This window comes from Ischnura elegans, chromosome 2 (assembly GCF_921293095.1).
Source record: "Ischnura elegans chromosome 2, ioIscEleg1.1, whole genome shotgun sequence".
Taxonomy (NCBI): domain Eukaryota; kingdom Metazoa; phylum Arthropoda; class Insecta; order Odonata; family Coenagrionidae; genus Ischnura; species Ischnura elegans.
Window position 1 is genome coordinate 141564595 of NC_060247.1, and position 6799 is coordinate 141571393.

Below are 6799 nucleotides of genomic sequence, written 5' to 3' on the forward strand. Positions count from 1 at the left end.
ATCAAAATTTAAAAAGTATTACGTTTTTTGAAGCAGTCATTGAAAAACCTTTACAAAATGTCATGAAATATATAATATTTGATTAAGGGTTAAAAATAGCTCACATATGCAAATGCAAAGTCCATTTTTCCCCGTTCTAAGGTGCACATTAAAACTGAGAAGGTGCCTGTGTTAAATAAAATAACATTTCATTTTTTATCAAATTGTTTTATCTTAGAAAAGACACAGAAACCTATCTCTTATATATATATTATATTTGACTATTATATTTAGGTATTTAACTGCAATACCTAAATCATGCCGCGCACGAAAATACTCCGTAATCGAGCCAAATACACTGCCTTTAAGTAATCCGATTCTTCGGATACATATACGCACCATCCTAGAAGGAAAAATCTTACCATTCGATAGCCGTAAAATTTAAAAGTCCCGAATTCACGCCGTATTGGCGATGGTGATTAAACATTTGCTTTTTGATTCAAACTGTGTTTCTGCTGTTTTTTTTTAACTCTGGGTTTGGAATTTTACAATGTATTATCAATTTGTGTACCAATGCAGTCTCTCAGATTATCCTATTTGTCTCCACTGATTCATTCTTTGCCAAGTCTACCAGTTACCGATCCTGGGGATATGAATATCATGAGTGAATTCTTCACGGGTATTCCGCCGGTCAAGCGTCAGAATTACTCTGGACGTTTCAGATAGCGATGTGGGTTTTTGACCCTTGTCCGCGCAAATGAGAGGCTCCGGCGGAAATTCAATCAATTCCCACTCACTTCAGTGACCCTATATCACCGCGCTACCGTGATAATAATATAGTAAAAAATACCGAAAAAATGATTTAATTTTAATGCATGAAATGAATTTTCAGAGACTGCCCGATCCCTGCTTGAATGTTGTGTGGAGGATATTTCAAGCGCAACACTCCGTCCGTCGGATGGGACGTTAAGCCGTGGCCCTCTTGGCGCCTTTCGTAGAGAGAAGGGTAATACCGACGCCGGGTTTCTCTCCACCCTTCCTTACCTACCCCTTCCCTCATGGCGCAAATGACCTCAGCTGTCGGTCGCTTCCTCCAAACAACATGAAGTAATTCTTCGCAGCGCGAGCTTGGTTCAGTGGCTTTGCCAATCCTGGGTCACTTATGTTAGGGACTCGGAACATTTCCAGCTCGTGGGTGGTAAGATTTTTCTGTCTGGGACTGTACCATGCAGAATGGAAATTTAATATGTCAATCTGTTTTGCTGCCATAAATCCCTCAATGCGATGTATCCTTACGACAACCACGAAGAGATCCGAAAATCCGTTTATGAGGGCACAATGAAGTTATTATCAACGTTAGTTAAAATAGTTTTCATTCCATCAGTAAACGAGATTTATTTTTGCTTCAAATTGGTATGAGCTGTTTTTGAGTTTTATAGGACTTCAGACTCGGGCGGCAGAATTTTGAGATAAATTAATGGTTGTGAGTGCCTGTGGCCTGGCTGTCGCTTCGATGAAATCGAAATCCGTTCTCGAGCGGACGATTTCTGGCCAGCCAAAGAGAGAGAGAGAGAGAATCCATGTTTCAAAGAAAAGTTTTTTTTTACGGCGAGCATAACGGAATATAAATGAGAAAAATGTACGAGAGTCTTGATAACGGTTCCTGTGATCGAGACGTTAGAAGTGGATGCATTTGAATTTTTCCCCGACGCCCGAAAGTGATTTGGACGACCCGTTAAATAGATTTCCTCGCGTTCGACCGAGAATTTCCCAAGAACCGCGAAAAGATAGCATATAGAGGAAAATGTATGGCTTGGAATGCAGACTTAACAATGTCAAGAGTGGAGAAGGACTGGAAATGGCGATTGTTCGACTTGCGCGCGCGCGGCGGCGGCTAAAATAGCAAAAGAAAATCTCAAAATCACGTGATCACTAGTCCCTCCTCCCCGAGTCCCGGGTGAGCTCTGCCCGCGCCTATCCAAACTAACCTTCGGGTTGAATTACTGAGTGGGTGAATGACTCTTACATTACCTGCATTATTTATACAAATAACTTTCATGGGGCATCTTGCATGTATTGTGGCGAGGAAGTTTTAAGTTCAATTTGTTTTGTTCGATTGTTTGTTCAATTACTTGTAGACCTAAAATCGCCCATGCAAAGTACAGTATCATCCACCTTAAATGCACATATATAGCCTCAGTCTTCCTACGGTCTGGTATTTAGAGGAGATGGCCGAGAGCTGAGGTAATTTGAGTCCCGAGAAAAATGTGGAGGGAAACCCGGCGTGGGCGTTCAGCGTGTTCTCAGCGAAAGGCGCCAAAGGGACCAGGACTTAACGTCCCATCCAACGGACGGGTTTGCTGCGCTTCAAGTGTCTAACTTAACAATAATCAAGCAGGGATCGGTTCGTCCATAAAAAATGTAATTACCGCCGGGATATGAACCTGAGCTCATTGGGTAGGAAGCCCCAGCCATCCCACATACCAGATTCCCATTCATTTTCATATTTTGATAAGACGAGACACGACTTTCAATTACAATTCCGGTAGACTAATGGATCTGATTCCAGTTATTCAGTATGGTAGGGTGGATTGAAGCACAATCAAAGTTTTTATGCTGACATAAAAAATTATTAGCCAATAAAAATCAAACTGGAGAGGAAAATACTTTTTGCGAACGTATAGGCAAGGTCATTTTTAAAACCTTTGAAAGTAGGTATGTTTATATTCGCTTAAGGCCAAGGTTGTCGTTTTCCGCATCCCTTGAATGGCAGTGGTCGTTTGCAAGGTCGTAAGCATAAATATTCTGTGTTTAATCGGGACTTAATCATTTTATTGCCCCTTAAATGAATAACGCCGAAGGAAGTGAGAGAATGGCGGGAGATAACGTGTTCCTCGATGAATTACGCAAGACAAGTCGCTGAACTCATATTAAGGAAGTAATTATCTTTAAAAGCGAAGGAATAGAAGGTTATTGGATTATTTGGAATATTAAATTATTTAAAAAAAAAACCATATAGCTATAAATATTAAGGTATTTGCAATAGCTTGGTGATGTTACCAACGTAAACATTTAAACAGTGGGCTCAAGATAATGTTTCTCGGACTTCTCTTCAGCTATTGATTTGTAATTGCATCGACGCTTCGAATTACAATTTACTTTTCACCGTCAGGACGTGTTCTACCTGCTCTGTCAGAATTCCTGCTGAAATTAATTGTGATCCCTGAAAGAGTTGGGAGAACATGTTCAAAGCAGACAGTTTCTACGAATGGCATTTGAAACTATCAGTTTTCATTTAGATGATAACGTCTCTTCGACATATTGGCTAAAGCTACCCTTCTCGGGGAAATTGGAAGATATTTTGTGCAGAAAAATTAGCCTATTTAAAATTGGAGAATTGTCTTTTGTTATCCATAGATAGTAGGAAGAACATTTTAACTCTTAAAGGCGCTATTGACCGTATATACAAATGCAGAGTTGACGCTGGTTATTGTAAATATTTTCCTGGCATAAAGAGGTCATCGTACATAAAAAAGAATCTACTTAAACGGAGATTGCAAGCATTAACGTGAGGAAACAAGTCTTCTGATCTTTGATATGAAGCATGTTTCTTTGTACTTTGAAAACGTATTTGCAAAAATGCATTAGGAAATCATTGGCACAATTATTTCCATTAATTTTTGAGATATTGACCCAATGAAACTTAAGCATAAACCGGCACTGTATAAAGTTATTATTGAACAACTACGTAAAAATTCATTAACAATTATAGCGCCAATGATTCTTATTGCATTTTCTCAAAATTATTTTTTTACAGTGTATGCCAGCAGCACAGAAATCAAGAGTGGAAATTCGAATTACTGAAGAAAAATAATGATAGAATGGATCAACGGAGTGGGCAGTGCTGAAGTCTTAAGTGGAGTGAGGAAGAAATATTTTTGAAAACCGCGTGGAGAAGACAGTTCAAGTATTTCGGCAGTTTCATGAGGTACGATCGTTGAGGAACAAGTGGATGACGAGAAAGCAAAGTAAGACCACGAGTGAGTCACAAGTTATGAAGGATGCAAAAGAGGATGTGTATTAATATGATGAGACTAGCTGACGGGAGAGATGATGACGAGGCCGCGAGATCTTTCGCGGAACAGTTGAACGGCGCCCGTCGCACGTAATAGAGAAAGCAATCCGCCCATCTCGTCTCGATAACGCGCGTAGAAAAGCGTTTCCGCCGAAAAACTGCGCGATTCCGTCGCTCGCTAGGAGGTTGGCCAATCAAAGAGACAAACAGAGCGCGTCCGACCATCTTCCGCCATGCAAATGGGACGAAAGAAAGAAAGAAAGAAAGAGGAAACAGCTTTTGTTCGCGCCGAACGTCTTTCCCAGATTCCCGATTTTGAAGCGAGAGAGCAAAATAGCCGAGTGGGCGGAGCACTTTGCTTCGGACCAAAGTTCTCCTTGACTCCTGGTTTGACTCCCAGCTAAACATGCACATAGACAAGCTACCCCGCAAGTCGCTATGTGTGGCGGTATGAGGGCGCCAGCTGTAACGAAATAAGGCGTACATTGAACTGCTGTAGTTACTTAGTTCCACTCAGCAATTACTGGTAATTATTTAATTTTTTACTCGGAGAAAAACGGATTGTCCTATTTTTACTAAATCCAGTGCTGTAGTTGGGCCGGTACGGCGTACCCCCTGAAATCCAAATTCATTATGAGCGTACCGGTTAAACTACCTTTTTAAATCTGTAAAAAAATAGCCCTGCTATAAATTGTCCAATGGATTCCAGAAAGAAAAATCGGAAATGATTATTTAATTGTTCAGACCTATCTCGTGGCAAAACTTGGAACTTAAATAGGAGTTCGAGTTTGGCATTTCAATCGCGGCCGGATGTATAATAAATGTTCAGCTGTTGGCGATTTTTGGTGAGTACCGCCTAAATTTTTTCCTCAACGACAGTACTGACTAAATCTACAACATATACCATGAGGATAGTGTGACTTGTTCCGCATAAATGATACTGCCCTGCATGTTATAAGTTCTCTGGCCTCCACTCTTGGCTCCCTCCATGCACACTGGCTGCATTATGGAGTTGTTTAGATCAGATGAGAGGATTTAATATATAGAATGTACACTAATTTCGCGGCGAATGGCAGCGCCGTAGGATAATAAACGTATTTTACTGCTAATTTGGGAGCACAGGTCATTTATATATGCAATGAAGAAGAGTGTGCCGATTAAGCTTCCTTGTGGGACACCTCAAGTAACTTAAATTACATCAGAGCTAATTCCGTCAAGAACTACTTTTTGCTTACGACCACTCATAAGATGGCACTTCCAGTTTAATAGTTGAAGCCCTCGTAAACCCCTAAACAACTATCCTCGATGTTCCGAGACCTCGAGGTGACATATGCAAAGAAACTGGCTTCCCTACCCTGAATGTGCCTCTGGCTTATTCTGGAGTGAGCTCTACCATTTTCCATGCTTTAAAACCTATATTATTAGGAACGGAAGACATAAAATAGTTTTTTTTCGGTTAAAAGTGTCCATGATAACATAATGTACAATGTGGCACATACTATTCACACTACTCGTGAAATTGGTACCTACATATTTGGAGATTTCAGGTGTTTAATGAACTGGTTTTCCCACCTGAATCGCTAATCAGGTGCCATTATAAATTACCGGTATCCTCATGGGCTGTCACTTCTTGTACCGTAAGCACACAGCAGCACCTCCACAGTCACTGTTTGAGCGTCCGAGACGACCTTCCGACGATATTCCCCTCACCTGCAGCGGGAAGTGTACATCCCATGTGTTCCATAAAAGGGAAGCTAGCTTGTCCCATGGGGCGCTAACTCTTTACTGCCCAATTATTCTCAAATTATCCATTTACCCCCTAACTGTCCACTTCTGTCCGTTATAATTATTTGAGAGGCAGAGTTAGTGTCCTTCTGCAGTTACGGCTCAAGGGGGTTGGAGTGAACTCTCAAATGGAAACATGTCGCTTATCGCTTTTACCACTTATTATTGACACTTGGAGACATCAATTTTTCTTGATTAATGATCATAAATAAGAGTACGCTCATCTAAAAAAATACACTTGTAATAATTCAGGATATAAGCAACTTTAATGAGGGGAGACTCCTAAGCGAGGAGAGTTACGATCACTTCTCACGTATCGTCGGGAATATGCGTAGAAAATATTCGTTGCAGAGCCTTGAAGAAACTAGCATTCGTGGAGCGTGTTGAGAGAAGCTTTCGGGTGGAAATGTAAAGGAGAGGTGTATGATCTTAGGTTTTCCCGGCGTATCAGGTGCACAAAAGTTTCTCGGGTTTTCCACCGGTTGATGTCGTCCATGTCTCCCGACGTTTCGAGCAGCGACTTGCTGTTCATCGTCAGGGGATCTTCCGAAAAGGAGAGGTGCCTCTGTGCGCTTGTCGGTCCTCGCCTCGAGTGCGCGGCGAGCATGGAGGATCCGACGTAGAACGCATTATTCATTGAACTTAATCAAATGCATGGGAAAGCGGCGCCATTCGTTAAAAAAATGCCAAGAGCGAGAATAGAGCTTTACACAGCTTTTGAAGGAATGGAGGTGGGAGCCGTGTGAGACACAGAGGCTGCCTGCTAAGCCTATTTTGCTTAAGCATCTGAGGATCTTTGAGAGCGACACGGAGAACATCTTTGAACCTCACTATGTTTTTAGGCCCGAAAAACATCGTTAATTTAAGAGAGACATTTTGCCGAGTGGAGGAGAATAGGTATTGCTTTTTCAACCGCACTATAAAGTTCTCTAAGTGGGATTCAGTGGTAAAGTATCTACA